The sequence below is a fragment of the Balaenoptera borealis genome, assembly GCF_965194805.1.
Source record: "Balaenoptera borealis genome assembly, chromosome: 2".
Lineage (NCBI taxonomy): Eukaryota > Metazoa > Chordata > Mammalia > Artiodactyla > Balaenopteridae > Balaenoptera > Balaenoptera borealis.
Window position 1 is genome coordinate 57,520 of NC_138867.1, and position 17,753 is coordinate 75,272.

A 17,753-nucleotide genomic window follows, 5' to 3' on the forward strand; every position below is an offset into this window, starting at 1 on the left:
AAAGGGTACTTCCTTTAAAATAAAGCAGAACAGGGGCTTCCCTGGTGGCGCACTGGTTGAGAATCTGTCTGCCAATGCAGGGTACACGGGTTCGAGCCCTGGTCTGGGAGGATCCCACAGGCCGCGGAGCAACTGGGCCCTTGAGCCACAACTACTGAGCCTGCGCCTCTGGAGCCTGTGCTCCGCAACAAGAGAGGCCGCCATAGTGAGAGGCCTACGCACCGTGATGAAGAGTGGCCCCACTTACCGCAACTGGAGAACGCCCTAGCACAGAAACGTAGACCCAACATAGCAATCAATCAATCAATAAATCAATCTTAAAAAAACAATAAAACTTAAAAAATAAAGCAGAACAGCGACTAAGACCTCATGGTAAGAGCTGCATGCCTACCTTTCTGCGCGGCTACTCAGGGACTTACCTCGAGGCCAGTACTCACCTTGAGTATCCCTTTAGCTCTAGAGCGTGGCAGGATGAGCTCCACCCCGGCCATCGAAGCACCCGGCTTACCTAGAGAAAACTCATTTTCTTCCCAGAGCCATGCCTACAGTGGCTAGTGGCCTGTCAACAGCAGTCAATTTCAAGTAGCTTCAAGGCAGCATGAATGGAGCTTTCAAAATGGGAAAGCAAGGCTAGTTCCATCAGGCCCCATTTCCATGGGCACACGCAGCATACATCCCTGTGCTTTCTAACAAGTCCAAAGAGACACAGGTTACCCAGTGGTTCCTTCCCTGAATCAACTTCTCGAAGCAGGGTGTTCTGCAAATAGTGAACTTCCTCAACCAAGGAATGCGCCAGCTAAGCCTCCGGGCCCATGGCTCTTCAAAAGCCTGCAGTGTTACCCGAGGAACTGGGCTTTAGTTTCAGTCGGAACGCAAGCCGACATTCTCCTGGACGCAGGGTCACTTCAGGCAGGGGGTCCGAGATGGAATGCGAAGCCGAGGGTTATTCTCAGTGCAGCTCAGACTAGGGCAATGAGTCACACTTGCAAGGTATGTTGGACCTGCTACAAAGCGGTTCGTAGACCTGGGGGAGTGTTGAGGAAATCAAGCTGTCCCAAGAAAGAGTGCAGTCTGTTGCCCTACACTCGGCATACACAGAGTGCCTCCGAAGGGCTACGGGCCTGGATGTGGCTTAGCAGGCCCATGGGGGCCTGAGGGTACTCAGTGTTCTTGCAGGGAATAGGGTGCCCACACGGGGTTCCTAGATGTCCTGCAAAGCGTACTGACGTTAAAACAATGCAGAGGAGCGGCTACGGCCTCATGGAAAATGCTGCACGCCTCTGCTTCTGCATGGCACTTCAGGGCCTTACCTTGAGGCACGTGCTCTCGCTGAATGTCCCGTTAGCGACACAGCATGGTAGGATGCTGACTTTCTCCTCGAGCAGAATGACTTCAGGTACGAGGTCCTCGAATAATTCTAAGCGGGGTGTTTTCTCATGGCACCTCAGACGGGGGCCATGACGAACATTTCCATGGCATGTCACACTGGCTAGATGTGTTGTCCTGAGGCTTTTCCAGTGCTCTGGAAATGTAGCTCCCTTTAAGAAACGTGCAGGGTGTTGCCCATCACTCGGCATACACAGAAGGCCTCCGAGGGACCGACCTTTGGGCCTCGATGTGGCTCAGCAGGCCCACAGGGGTCTGGAGGTACTCACTGATATTGGAAGGAAAATGATGCACACCCGAGGGGCCTAGGAGTCTTGAAAAGTGTACTTCTTTTAAAATAAAGCAGAACAGGGGCTTCTCTGGTGGCGCACTGCTTGAGAATCTGCCTGCCAACGCAGGGTACACGGGTTCAAGCCCTGGTCTTGGGAGGATCCCACAGGCCGTGGAGCAACTGGGCCCGTGAGCCACAACTATTGAGCCTGCGCCTCTGGAGCCTGTGCTCCACAACAAGAGAGGCCGCGATAGTGAGAGTCCTACGCACGGCGATGAAGAGTGGCCCACACTTACCGCAACTGGAGAGAGCCCTAGCACAGAAACGAAGACCCAACATAGCAATCAATCAATCAATCAATAAACCTTAAAAAAACAATAAAAAATAAAAAAAATAAACTAGAATAAAGCAGAACAGCGACTAAGACCTCATGGAAAGAGCTGCATGCCTACCTTTCTGCGTGGCTACTCAGGGACTTACCTCGAGGCCAGTACTCAGGTTGAGTTTCCTTTAGCTCTAGAGCGTGGCAGGATGAGCTCCACCCCGGCCATCGAAGCACCCGGCTTACCTAGAGAAAACTCATTTTCTTCCCAGAGCCATGCCTACAGTGGCTAGTGGCCTGTCAACAGCAGTCAATTTCAAGTAGCTTCAAGGCAGCATGAATGGAGCTTTCAAAATGGGAAAGCAAGGCTAGTTCCATCAGGCCCCATTTCCACGGGCACACGCAGCATACATCCCTGTGCTTTCTAACAAGTCCAAAGAGACACAGGTTACCCAGTGGTTCCTTCCCTGAATCAACTCCTCGAAGCAGGGTGTTCTGCAAATAGCGAACTGCCTCAACCAAGGAATGCCCCAGCTACGACTCCGGGCCCGAGCCTCTTCAAAAGCCTGCAGTGTTAAACGAGGAACTGGGGTTTACTTGCACTCGGAACGCAAGACGACATTCTCCTGGAGGCAGGGTGACTTCAGGCAGGGGGTCCCAGATGGAATGCGAAGCCGAGGGTTATGCTCAGTGCAGCTCAGACTAGGGCAATGAGTCACACTTGCACGGTATCTTGGACCTGCCACAAAGGGGATCGTCGACCTGTGGGAGTGTTGAGGAAATCAAGCTGTCCCAAGAAAGATTGCAGCCTGTTGCCCTACACTCGGCATACACAGAGTGCCTCCGAAGGGCTACAGGCCTGGATGTGGCTTAGCAGGCCCATGGGGGCCTGAGGGTACTCAGTGTTCTTGCAGCGAATAGGGTGCCCACGCGGGGTTCTAAGATGTCCTGCAAAGCGTACTGACATTAAAACAATGCAGAGCAGCGACTACGGCCTCATGGAAAATGCTGCACGCCTCCGCTTCTGCATGGCAATTCAGAGCCTTACCTCGAGACAACTGCTCACACTGAGTGTTCCGTTAGCGCCACAGCATGGTAGGATGCTGACTTTCTCCTCGAGCAGAGTGACTTCAGGAACGAGGTCCTCGAAGAATCCTAAGCAGAGTGTGTTCTCATGGCAGCTCAGAAGGGGGCCGTGACGAACACTTCCATGACACGTCGCACTGGCTAGAAATGTGGTCCTGAGGCTGCTCCAGTCCTCTGGAAATGTAGCTCTCCTTAAGGAACGTGCAGGGTTTTGCCCATCACTCGGCATACACAGAGGGCCTCCGAGGGACCGACCTTAGGGCCTCGATGTTGCTCAGCAGGCCCACAGGGGTCTGGAGGCACTCACTGATCTTGGAGGGAAAATGATGCACACCCGAGGGGCCTAGGAGTCCTGAAAAGGGTACTTCCTTTAAAATAAAGCAGAACAGGGGCTTCCCTGGTGGCGCACTGGTTGAGAATCTGTCTGCCAATGCAGGGTACACGGGTTCGAGCCCTGGTCTGGGAGGATCCCACAGGCCGCGGAGCAACTGGGCCCTTGAGCCACAACTACTGAGCCTGCGCCTCTGGAGCCTGTGCTCCGCAACAAGAGAGGCCGCCATAGTGAGAGGCCTACGCACCGTGATGAAGAGTGGCCCCACTTACCGCAACTGGAGAACGCCCTAGCACAGAAACGTAGACCCAACATAGCAATCAATCAATCAATAAATCAATCTTAAAAAAACAATAAAACTTAAAAAATAAAGCAGAACAGCGACTAAGACCTCATGGTAAGAGCTGCATGCCTACCTTTCTGCGCGGCTACTCAGGGACTTACCTCGAGGCCAGTACTCACCTTGAGTATCCCTTTAGCTCTAGAGCGTGGCAGGATGAGCTCCACCCCGGCCATCGAAGCACCCGGCTTACCTAGAGAAAACTCATTTTCTTCCCAGAGCCATGCCTACAGTGGCTAGTGGCCTGTCAACAGCAGTCAATTTCAAGTAGCTTCAAGGCAGCATGAATGGAGCTTTCAAAATGGGAAAGCAAGGCTAGTTCCATCAGGCCCCATTTCCATGGGCACACGCAGCATACATCCCTGTGCTTTCTAACAAGTCCAAAGAGACACAGGTTACCCAGTGGTTCCTTCCCTGAATCAACTTCTCGAAGCAGGGTGTTCTGCAAATAGTGAACTTCCTCAACCAAGGAATGCGCCAGCTAAGCCTCCGGGCCCATGGCTCTTCAAAAGCCTGCAGTGTTACCCGAGGAACTGGGCTTTAGTTTCAGTCGGAACGCAAGCCGACATTCTCCTGGACGCAGGGTCACTTCAGGCAGGGGGTCCGAGATGGAATGCGAAGCCGAGGGTTATTCTCAGTGCAGCTCAGACTAGGGCAATGAGTCACACTTGCAAGGTATGTTGGACCTGCTACAAAGCGGTTCGTAGACCTGGGGGAGTGTTGAGGAAATCAAGCTGTCCCAAGAAAGAGTGCAGTCTGTTGCCCTACACTCGGCATACACAGAGTGCCTCCGAAGGGCTACGGGCCTGGATGTGGCTTAGCAGGCCCATGGGGGCCTGAGGGTACTCAGTGTTCTTGCAGGGAATAGGGTGCCCACACGGGGTTCCTAGATGTCCTGCAAAGCGTACTGACGTTAAAACAATGCAGAGGAGCGGCTACGGCCTCATGGAAAATGCTGCACGCCTCTGCTTCTGCATGGCACTTCAGGGCCTTACCTTGAGGCACGTGCTCTCGCTGAATGTCCCGTTAGCGACACAGCATGGTAGGATGCTGACTTTCTCCTCGAGCAGAATGACTTCAGGTACGAGGTCCTCGAATAATTCTAAGCGGGGTGTTTTCTCATGGCACCTCAGACGGGGGCCATGACGAACATTTCCATGGCATGTCACACTGGCTAGATGTGTTGTCCTGAGGCTTTTCCAGTGCTCTGGAAATGTAGCTCCCTTTAAGAAACGTGCAGGGTGTTGCCCATCACTCGGCATACACAGAAGGCCTCCGAGGGACCGACCTTTGGGCCTCGATGTGGCTCAGCAGGCCCACAGGGGTCTGGAGGTACTCACTGATATTGGAAGGAAAATGATGCACACCCGAGGGGCCTAGGAGTCTTGAAAAGTGTACTTCTTTTAAAATAAAGCAGAACAGGGGCTTCTCTGGTGGCGCACTGCTTGAGAATCTGCCTGCCAACGCAGGGTACACGGGTTCGAGCCCTGGTCTTGGGAGGATCCCACAGGCCGTGGAGCAACTGGGCCCGTGAGCCACAACTATTGAGCCTGCGCCTCTGGAGCCTGTGCTCCACAACAAGAGAGGCCGCGATAGTGAGAGTCCTACGCACGGCGATGAAGAGTGGCCCACACTTACCGCAACTGGAGAGAGCCCTAGCACAGAAACGAAGACCCAACATAGCAATCAATCAATCAATCAATAAACCTTAAAAAAACAATAAAAAATAAAAAAAATAAACTAGAATAAAGCAGAACAGCGACTAAGACCTCATGGAAAGAGCTGCATGCCTACCTTTCTGCGTGGCTACTCAGGGACTTACCTCGAGGCCAGTACTCAGGTTGAGTTTCCTTTAGCTCTAGAGCGTGGCAGGATGAGCTCCACCCCGGCCATCGAAGCACCCGGCTTACCTAGAGAAAACTCATTTTCTTCCCAGAGCCATGCCTACAGTGGCTAGTGGCCTGTCAACAGCAGTCAATTTCAAGTAGCTTCAAGGCAGCATGAATGGAGCTTTCAAAATGGGAAAGCAAGGCTAGTTCCATCAGGCCCCATTTCCACGGGCACACGCAGCATACATCCCTGTGCTTTCTAACAAGTCCAAAGAGACACAGGTTACCCAGTGGTTCCTTCCCTGAATCAACTCCTCGAAGCAGGGTGTTCTGCAAATAGCGAACTGCCTCAACCAAGGAATGCCCCAGCTACGACTCCGGGCCCGAGCCTCTTCAAAAGCCTGCAGTGTTAAACGAGGAACTGGGGTTTACTTGCACTCGGAACGCAAGCCGACATTCTCCTGGAGGCAGGGTGACTTCAGACAGGGGGTCCCAGATGGAATGCGAAGCCGAGGGTTATGCTCAGTGCAGCTCAGACTAGGGCAATGAGTCACACTTGCACGGTATCTTGGACCTGCTACAAAGGGGATCGTCGACCTGTGGGAGTGTTGAGGAAATCAAGCTGTCCCAAGAAAGAGTGCACTCTGTTGCCCTACACTCGGCATACACAGAGTGCCTCCGAAGGGCTACAGGCCTGGATGTGGCTTAGCAGGCCCATGGGGGCCTGAGGGTACTCAGTGTTCTTGCAGAGAATAGGGTGCCCACGCGGGGCTCCAAGATGTCCTGGAAAGCGTACTGACGTTAAAATAATGCAGAGCAATGGCTACGGCCTCCTGGAAACTGCTGCACGCGTCCGCTTCCGTATGGCAATTCAGGGCCTTACCTCGAGACAACTGCTCACGCTGAGTGTCCCGTTAGCGACACAGCATGGTAGGATGCTGACTTTGTCCTCGAGAAGAGTGACTTCAGGTACGAGGTGCTCGAAGAATTCTAAGCAGAGTGTTTTATCATGGCAGCTCACACGGGGGCCATAACGAACACATCCATGGCACGTCGCGCTGGGTAGAAATGTGGTCCTGAGGCTGTTCCAGTGCTCTGAAAATGTAGCTCTCCTTACGGAACGAGCAGTGTGTTGCCCATCACTTGGCATACACAGAGGGCCTCCGAGGGACTGACCTTTGGGCCTCGATGTTGCTCAGCAGGCCCACAGGGCTCTGGAGGTACTCACTGATCTTGGAAGGAAAATGATGCACACCCGAGGGGCCTAGGAGTCCTGAAAAGGGTACTTACTTTAAAATAAAGCAGAACAGGGGTTTCCCTGGTGGCGCACTGGTTGAGAATCTGCCTGCCAATGCAGGGTACACGGGTTCAAGCCCTGGTCTGGGAGGATCCCACAGGCCGCGGAGCAACTGGGCCCGTGAGCCACAACTACTGACCCTGCACCTCTGGAGCCTGTGCTCTGCAACAAGAGAGGCCGCGATAGTGAGAGGCCTACGCACCATGATGAAGAGTGGCCCCCACTTACCGCAACTGGAGAAAGCCCTAGCACAAAAACGAAGACCCAACATAGCAATCAATCAATCAATCAATAAATCTTAAAAAAACAATAAAAAATAAAAAAATAAACTAAAATAAAGCAGAACAGCGACTAAGACCTCATGGAAAGTGCTGCATGCCTCCGTTTCTGCGCGGCTACTCAGGGACTTACCTCGAGGCCAGTACTCACCTTGAGTTTCCCTTTAGCTCTAGAGCGTGGCAGGATGAGCACCACCCCGGCCATCGAAGCACCCGGCTTACCTAGAGAAAACTCATTTTCTTCCCAGAGCCATGCCTACAGTGGCTAGTGGCCTGTCAACAACAGTCAATTTCGAGTAGCTTCAAGGCAGCATGAATGGAGCTTTCAAGATGGGAAAGCAAGGCTAGTTCCATCAGGCACCCATTTCCACGGGCACACACAGCATACTTCCATGTGGTGTCTAACAAGTCCAAAAAGACACAGGTTACCCAGTGGTTCCTTCCCTGAATCAACTCCTCGAAGCAGGGTGTTCTGCAAATAGCGAACTGCCTCAACCAAGGAACGCCCCAGCTAAGCCTCCGGGCCCATGGCTCTTCAAAATCCTGCAGTGTTACCCGAGGAACTGGGCTTTAGTTGCAGTCGAAACACAAGCCGACATTCTCCTGGAGGCAGGGTGACTTCATGCAGGGGGTCCCAGATGGAATGCGAAGCCAAGGGTTATTCTCAGTGCAGCTCAGACTAGGGCAATGAGTCACACTTGCAAGGTATGCTGGACCTGCTAGAAAGGTGTTCGTCGACCTGTGGGAATGTTGAGGAAATCAAGCTGTCCCAAGAAAGAGTGCAGTCTGTTGCCCTACACTCGGCATACACAGAGTGGCTCCGAAGGGCTACGGGCCTGGATGTGGCTTAGCAGGCCCATGGGGGCCGGAGTGTATTCAGTGTTCTTGCAGAGAATAGGGTGCCCACGTGAGGCTCCAAGATGTCCTGGAAAGCGTACTGACGTTAAAATAATGCAGAGCAATGGCTACGGCCTCCTGGAAACTGCTGCACGCCTCCGTTTCTGCATGGCAATTCAGGGCCTTACCTCGAGACAACTGCTCACACTGAGTGTCCCGTTAGCGAAACAGCATGGTAGGTTGCTGACTTTGTCCTCGAGCAGAATGACTTCAGGTACGAGGTCCTCGAAGAATCCTAAGCAGAGTGTTTTATCATGGCAGCTCACACGGGGGCCATAACGAACACATCCATGGCACGTCGCGCTGGGTAGAAATGTGGTCCTGAGGCTGTTCCAGTGCTCGGAAAATGTAGCTCTCCTTAAGGAACGAGCAGGGTGTTGCCCATCACTCGGCATACACAGAGGGCCTCCGAGGGACTGACCTTTGGGCCTCGATGTTGCTCAGCAGGCCCACAGGGCTCTGGAGGTACTCACTGATCTTGGAAGGAAAATGATGCACACCCGAGGGGCCTAGGAGTCTTGAAAAGTGTACTTCCTTTAAAATAAAGCAGAACAGGGGCTTCCCTGGTGGCGCACTGGTTGAGAATCTGCCTGCCAATGCATCGGAAACGGATTCGAGCCCTGGTCTGGGAGGATCCCACATGCCGCGGAGCAACTGGGCCCGTGAGACACAACTACTAAGCCTGCGCGTCTGGAGCCTGTGCTCTGCAACTAGAGAGGCCACGATAGTGAGAGGCCCGCGCACCGCGATGACGAGTGGCCCCCACTTGCCGTAACTGGAGACAGCCCTAGCAAAGAAACAAAGAGCCCACATAGCAATCAATCAATCAATCAATAAAACTTAAGAAGATAATAAAAAATTAAAAAATAAAATAACATAAACCAGAAAAGTGACTAAGACCTCATGGAAAGAGCTGCGTGCCTCCCTTTCTGCACGGCTACTCAGGGCCTTACCTCGAGGCCAGTACTCACGGTGAATTTCCCTTTACCTCTAGAGCGTGGCAGGATGAGCTCCACCCCGGTCATGGAAGCACCCGGCTTAGCAAGAGAATATTCATTTTCTTCCCAGAGCCATGCCTACAGTGGCTAGTGGCCTGTCTACAGCAGTCAGTTTCAAGTAGCTTCAAGGCAGCATGAATGGAGCTTTCAAAATGGGAAAGCAAGGCTAGTTCCATCAGACCCCCATTTCCATGTGAACACGCAGAATACATACCTGTGCGTTCTAACAAGTTCAAAGAGATACAGTTTACCCAGTGGTTCCTTCCCTGAATCAACTCCTCAAAGCAGGGTGTTCTACATCTAGCGAATAGCCTCAACCAAGGAACACCTCAGCTAGGTCTCTGGGTCCGTGGCTCTTCAAAAGCCTGCAGTGTTACACGAGAAACTGGGCTTTAGCTGCAGACGGAACGCAAGCCGACTTTCTCCTGGAGGTAGGGTGACTTCAGGCAGGAGTTCCTACATGGAATGCGAAGCCGAGGGTTTTTCTCAGTGCGGCTCAGACCAGGGCAATGAGTCAGACTTGCACGGCATGATGGACATGCTACAACGGTATTCGTGGACCTGTGGGAGTGCTGGGGAAATCAAGCTGTCCCAAGGAAGAGTGTAGTGTGTTGCCCTAAACTCGGCATACACCGAGTGGCTCTGAAGGGCTACGGGACTGGATGTGGCTCAGCAGACCCATAGGGTCCTGGGGGTACTCAGTGTTCTTGCAGGGAATAGGGTGCCCACGCGAGGCTCCTAGATGTCCTGCAAAGCGTACTGACATTAAAATAATGCAGAGCAGGGGCTTCCCTTGTGGTGCAGTGTTTGGGAATTTACCTGCCGATGCAGGGGACGTGGGTTCGAGCCCTGGTCCACCAAGAACTCACAGGCTGCAGAGCAACTAAGCCCGTGCGCCACAACGACTGAGCCTGCGCTGTAGAGCCCGGGTGCCACAACTACTGAGCCCGCATGCCACAACTACTGAAGTCCACGTGCCTAGAGCCCGTGCTCCACAACACGAGAAGCCAACGCAATGAGAAGTCCGCGCACCCAAACGAAGAATAGACCCCGCTCGCTGCAACTAGAGAAAGATCACATGCAGCAACGAAGACCCAACACAGTCCCCCCAAAAAATTAATTAATTAATTAATTAATGAAATAAAATAATGAAGCGCAGCGGCTACGGCCTCCTGAAAACTGCTGCATGCCTCCGCTTCTGCACGGCAATTCAGGATCTTACCTCGAGGCAAGTGCTCACGCTAAGTGTCCCGTTAGCGCCACAACATGGTAGGATGCTGACTTTCTCCTCGAGCAGAGTGACTTCAGTTACGAGGTCCTTGAAGAATTCCAAGCAGAGTGTTTTCTCATGGCAGCTCAGACGGGGACCGTGGCGATCACTTCCATGGCACGTCGCACTGGCTAGAAATGTGCTCCTGAGGCTGTTCCAGTGCTCTGGAAATGTAGCTCTCCTTAAGGAACGTGCAGTGTGTTGCCCATCACTCGGCATACACACAGGGCTTCCTAGGGACCGACCTTTGGGCCTCGATGTTGCTCAGCAGGCCCACAGTGTTCTGGAAGTACTCAGTGAACTTCGAGGGAAAATGATGCACACCTGAGGGGCATAGGACTCCTGAAAAGGGTACTTCCTTTAAAATAAAGCAAAACAGGGGCTTCCCTGGTGGTGCACTGGTTGAGAATCTGCCTGCCAATGCATGGGAAACGGATTCAAGCCCTGGTCTGGGAGGATCCCACATGCCGCAGAGCAACCGGGCCCGTGTCCCACAACTACTGAGCCTCCGCGTCTGGAGCCGGTGCTCCTCAACAAAAGAGGCCACGATAGTGAGAGGCCCGCACACCGAAATGAAAAATGGCCCCCACTTGCCGCAACCGGAGAGAGACCTAACAGAGAAACGAAGACCCAACATAGCAATCAATCAATCAATAAATAAATTTAAAAACAAATTAAATATAAAAAAATAAAATAAAATAAAGTAGAACAGCGACTAAGACCTCATGGAAACAGCTGCATGCCTCCCTTTCCGCACGGCTACTCAGGGCCTTGCCTCGAGGCCAGTACTCACGGTGAGGTTCCCTTTACCTCTAGAGCGTGGCGGGATGAGCTCCACCCCGGTCATGGAAGCACCCGGCTTAGCAAGAGAATCTTCATTTTCTTCCCAGAGCCATGCCTACAGTGGCTAGTGGCCTGTCAACAGCAGGCAAATTCAAGTAGCTTCAAGGCAGCATGAATGGAACTTTCAAAATGAAAAAGCAAGGCTAGTTGTCTCAGACACCCATTTCCATGAGCCCACGCAGCATACATCCCTGTGCTTTCTAACAAGTTCAAAGAGACACAGGTTACCCAGTGGTTCCTTCCCTAAATCAACTCCTCGAAGCAGGGTGTGCTGCATCTAGCAAACTGCCTCAACCAAGGAACGCCCCACCTAGGCCTCCGGGCCCATGGCTCTTCAAAAGCCTGCAGTGTTACACGAGGAACTGGGCTTTAGTTGCAGTCGGAACGCAAGCCGGCTTTCTCCTGGAGGCAGGGGGACTTCAGGCAGGAGGTCCTAGATGGAATGTGAAGCCCAGGGTTTTTCTCAGTGCAGCTCAGACTAGGGCAATGAGTCAGATTGCACGGCACGTTGGACCTGCTAGAACGGTGTTCGTGGACCTGTGGGAGTGTTGGGGAAATCAAACTGTCCCAAGAAAGAGTGCAGTGTGTTGCCCTGCAGTTGGCATACACAGACTGGATCTGAAGGGCTACGGGCCTCGATGTGGCTTAGCAGGCCCATGGGGGCCTGCTGGTACTCGGTGTTCTTCCACGGTATAGGCTTCCCACGCCAGGCTCCTATATGTCCTGCAAAGCGTACTGACGTTAAAAAAATGCAGACCAGGGGCTTCCCTTGTGGTGCAATGTTTGGGAATCCACCTGCCGATTCAGGGGACATGGGTTCGAGCCTTGGTCCACCAACATCTCACATGCTGCATAGCAACTAATCCCGTGCACCACAACGACTGAGCCTGCGTACTAGAGCCCGGGAGCCACAACTACTGAGCCCGCATGCCACACCTACTGTAGTCCGTGTGCCTAGAGCTTGTGCTCCACAACAGGAGAAGCCACCGCAATGGGAAGTCCGCACACCCGAACGAAGAGTAGACCCCGCTCGCTGCAACTAGAGAAAGCTCACATGCAGCAACGAAGATCCAACAGTGTCAATAAAATAATTAATTAATTAATTAGGTTATTTCCTGACACTATCCCTACATGTTAACCTGACCCTTTCCCTAGCTCACTTTCTGCCTCTTATGCTAACTAAAGCCTTTATGCTGTGCCTAACTCAGGCCCTGAATTTAGTCCAAGGCCGTGATACTGTCTCTAACTAAGTTCTAGATGCTCATCCTAAGTCAGTGCCTGATACTGTCCCTAACTATGGCCCTACCCCTATTCCTAACTCAGGACCTGACACTGTACCTAACAGAAGAACCTGACACTAATCCTAACTACGATCCTAACACTGTCCCTAACAAATGCTCTGATGCTAGTTCTACCCAAGGCCCTGACACTGTTCCTAACTAAGGCCCTGACACTACACCTAACTGAGGCTCTGACACGATTCCTAACATAGACTCTGATGCTGTTCCTAACTAAGGCCCTGACACTGTTCCTTACTAAGGCTCTGACACTACTCCTAACTCAGGCCGTGATACAATACATAACAAAGGCTATGATGCTAGTTCTAACTACGGCCCTGACACTGTCATAACTAAGGCCTTGACCCTACACCTAACTCAGGCCCTGACACTGTCCCTAACTAAGGCCCTGACATTACTCCTAACTCAGGCCCTGACACGATACCCAACAAGGACTCTGATACTAGTCCTAACTCAGGCCCTGACACTGTCCCTAACTAAGGCCCTGACACTCCACCTAGCTCAGGCACTGACACTGTCTCTAACAAAGGCCCTGCGGCCATCAATATCTAAAGTGCTAACACTGTCCTGAGCTTATATCCTGACCCATCTCTTACTAAGATCCTGAAACTGTCCCTAAGTGAGCCTTGACGCTGTCCCTAAGTGAGGCCCTGAGGCTGTCCATAACAGAGACCCTGATAATGTCTTTAACAAACACCCTGATGCTGATCCTACAGAGGCCCTTATGCTCCTCCTAAGCCTTGCCCTGACACTGTTCTTACCTAAGGCCATGACGCTCGTCCTAAATAAGGCCCTGATGCTCTCAATAGCTTAGGCCTTTAAACTATCCCTCGCTCCTTTCCTGACCTTATCCCTAGCCCGTAACCTGACTCGGTCCGTAGCTAATGTCCTGCCTCTTATGCTACCTGAAGCAATAATGCTGTCCCTAACTAAGAACCTGACTAGTCCTAACTAAGGCCCTGACATGGTCTGTAACTAAGGCCCGGAAGCTGTCCCTAATGTAGGCCCTGCTGCCGGCAATAACTAAAGTGCTGACACTATACTGAGCTAATATACTGATCCATCTCTAACCAAGGTCCTGACACTATCCCTAAGTCAGCCCTGATGCTGTCCCTAAATAAAGCCCTGAGGCTGTTCCTAACACAGGCCCTGAAGCTATCCCTAACTGAGGCCCTAACACTATTCCTAACTCAGGCCCTGACACTGTACCTAAGAGAAGGCACTGACACTACTCCTAACTAAGGCCCTGACACTGTCCCTAACAAAGGCTCTGATGCTAGTCCTAACCAAGGCCCTGACACTGTCCCTAACTAAGGCCCTGACACTACTCCTAACCCAGGCCCTGACAGGATACCTAACAAAGGCTCTGATGCTAGTCTTAACTAAGGCCCTGACACTGTCCCTAACTAAGGTCCTGACACTAATCCTAACTCAGGCCCTGACACTGTCCCTAACAAAGGCTCTGATGCTAGTCCTAACCAAGGCCCTGACACTGTCTCAAACTAAGGCCCTGACACTAATCCTAACTCAGGCTCTCATACGATTCCTAACAAACGCTCTGATGCTAGCCCTAACCAAGGCCCTGACACCGTCCCTAACTAAGGCCCTGACATTACTCCTAACTAAGGCCCTGACACTGTCCCTAACTAAGACCCTGACACTACACCTAATTCAGGCCCTGACACTGTTACAAACAGAGGCACTGATGCTACTCCTAACTCAGTCCCTGACACTGGCCCTAACTCAGGCCCTGACACTGGCCCTAACTCAGGCCCTGACACTGGCCCTAACTAAGGCCCTGACACTACACCTAACTCAGTCCCTGACACTATACCTAACAATGGCTCTGATGCTAGTCCTAACTCAGGCCCTGACACTGTCTCTAACTAAGGCCCTGCGGCCGTCAATATCTAAAGTCCTGGCATTATCCTGAGCTAATATCCTGACCCACATGTCTTACCAAGGTCCTGAAACTGTCCCAAAGTAAGCCTTGACGCTGTCCCTAAGTGAAGCCCTGAGGCTGTCCCTAACAAAGGCCCTGAGAATGTCTTTACCGAAGACCCAAATGCTGATCCTACAGAGGCCTTTATGCTGCTCCTAAATCATGCCCTGACACTGTCCCTAACTCAGGCCCTATAGATAGGCCACACTTAGGCCCTGTTGCTGTACCTTAGTTAGGCTCTGATGCTATCCCTACATCTAGCCTTGACACTCGTCCTGATTAAGGCCCTGACGCTGGTTCTAACTATGTCCCTGATGCTCTCAATAACTAAGGTATTCACGCAATCCCTAGCTCATTTCCTGACACTATCCCTGGCCTGGAAGCTGACTCTGTCCCGAGCGAATGTCCTGCCTCTTATCCTCCCTGAAGCCCTAATGCTCTCCCTAACTAAGGCCCTGACACTGTCCCTAACTAACGCCCTGACACTACTCCTAACTCAGACCCTGACACTGTCCCTAACTAAGGCCCTGACACTACTCCTCAGTCCCTCACACTGTACCTAGCAAAGGCTCTGATACTAGTCCTAACTAAGCTCCTGACACTGTCCCTAACTAAGGCCATGCTGCTGTCAATATCTAAAGTCCTGACACTATCCTGAGCTAATTTCTGGACCCATCTCTTACCAAGTTCCTGAAATTGTCCCTAAATAAGCCCGGACGCTCTCCCTAAGTGAAGCCCTGAGGTTGTCTCTAACAGAAGCCCTAATAATGTCTTTAACAAAGACCCTGATGCTGATCCTAACGAGGCCATTATGCTCCTCCTAAGTCCTGCCCTGACACAGTCCCTAACTCAGGTGCTAACTGAGAGAGTCCTCAGGTATTCCCTGTCGCTGTACCTTAGTCAGTCTCTGAAGCTGTCCCTACATCAAGCCCTGACACTGGTCCTGAATAAGGCCATGACGCTGTTCCTATATAAGGCCCTGATGCTCTCAATAACTAAGGTCTTCACACTATCCCTAGCCCGTAACTTGGCTCTGTCCCTAGCTAGTGTCCTGCCTCTTATCCTAATTAAGAACCTAATGCGGATCCTACGAAGGCCCTGATGCTACTCGTAAGTCATGCCGATACTGTCCCTAGCTAAGTCCCTGACGCTCGGCCTCACTCAGGCCCTGCCGCTCTCCCTAAGTCAGGCTCTGACATTGTCCCTACCCGAAGCCCTGACGTTGGTCCTAAATAAGGCCCTGATACTGTCAGTAAGGTCTTGACACTATCCCTAGGTCATTTCCTGACACTATCCCTAGACCTTAACTTCATCCTGTCCCTAGCTAATGTCCTGCCTCCCATCCTAACTGAAGCCCTATTGTTCTGCCTAACTAAGGCCCTGACTAGTCCTAACTAAGGCCCTGACACTGTCTCTAACTAAGGCCCGGAAGCTGTCCCTAATATAGACCCTGCGGCCAGCAATAACTAAAGGCCTGACACTATCCTGAGCTAACATCCTGACCCATCTCTAACCAAGGTCCTGACACTGTCCCTATGTAAGCCCTGATTCTGTCCCTAAGTGAAGCCCTGAGTCTGTCCCTAACTCAGGCCCAGACGCTGTACCTAACTCAGACCCTCAAAATGTCTTTGAGACCCTGATGCTCTTCCTAAGTCATGCCCTGACACTGTCCCTAGCTAAGGCCCTGACGCTAGGTCTTACTCAGGCTCCATCGCTCTCCCTAGGTCAGGCTCTGACGCTGTCCCTACCTGAAGCCCTGACACTAGCCCTAAGTAAGGCCCTGATACTCTCTGTAAGTAAGGTCTTGACACTATCCCTAGCTCATTTCCTGACACTATTCCTAGACCTTAACCTAACCCTGTCCCTAGCTAATGTCTTGCCTCTTATGCTAGCTAAAGCCCTGATGCTCTCTCTAACTAAGGCCCTGAAATTAGTCCCAAGGCCCTGACACTGTCCCTAACTACGGCCTGGATGCTTGTCCTAACTCAGGCCCTCACACTGTCCCTAACTAAGGCCCTGACACTACTCCTAACTCAGGCCCTGACATTGTACCTAACAAAGGCTCGACGTTAGTCGTAACTAACGCCCTGACACTGTCCCTAACTAAGGCCGTGCTGCTGTCGATAACTAAAGTTCTGACTCTATCCTGAGCTAATATCCTGACCTATCTCTTACCAATGTACTGACACTGTCCCTAAGTAAGCCCTGACACTGTCCCTAAGTGAGGCCCTGAGGCTGTCCCTAACTAAGGCCCTGACGCCCAGCCTAACTCAGGCCCTCATGCTAGGCCTAACCCTGGCCCTGACATTGTCCCTAACAAAGGCCCTGACCCTAGTCTTACCTTAGGCCCTGATGTTTGGTCTAACTCAGGTTCTGACGCTGTCCCTAACTAAGGCCCTGAAGCTGTCCCTAACGTCAGCCTTGCTGCCGTCAATAACTAATGTGCTGACACTATCCTGAGCTGGTATCTTGATCCATCTCTTACCATGGCCCTGACACTGTCCCTACTAAAGTCCTGATGCCGTCCCAAAGTGTGGTCCTGAGGCTGTCCCTTTGAAGCCCTGTTGCTGTACCTAACTCAGGCCCTGATAATGTCTTTAACTAAGGCCCTGATGCTGATCCTAGCTAAGACCCCGACGCTAGGCCTCACTCAATCCCTGACGTTGTCCCTAACTCAGGCCCTGACACTTTGCCTAACTCAGGTCCTGACACTTGGCCTAACTCAGGCCCTGACCCTTTGCCTAACTCAGGTCCTGGCAATAACTTTAACTAAGACCGTGATGCTGATCCTAACTACAGTCCTGATGCTGGTCCTATGTCATGCCCTGACACTCTCCCCAACTCAGGATCTGATGCTGTCTGTTATATCTTGGTCTCTCCCTCCCTAATTCCCCGAGGCTTTCCATAACTATAGACCTGACACTGTTTCTAACTAACTGCCTGACTCTGGACCTAACTGATACTGAATAATCAGCCTCTCTGCACTGGTTCTGAATCAAATCTTGAGAACAGTGTTTTGGAAAAATAGAAAAGATTAGTTTTATCACTCTGCCAGTCAATGGAGGACACAGCAGGCTCATGCCCTCAACAGCTGTGTGTCCCAATGCGGGAGGATTTGGTGTTTTAGAGAGATGGTTCAAGGGTGTGGTTGCCCATAAGGATCACTGTGTATGCAGGGCCTGCACTCCTTTAATCTGGTCTCAGATAAGTTTCTTGATGAGCTCCTCTGGAATGAAGAATGCTAACATCTTCCACTTGTTGGGGGTTTTAGTTCTTTAAGGAGCTCAAAGATATTGTTATGTGTATCCCTTGAGGCAGAACCAGGACCCTGCCACAAGGCTGCACTATTGTTTCTTGACTCTTCC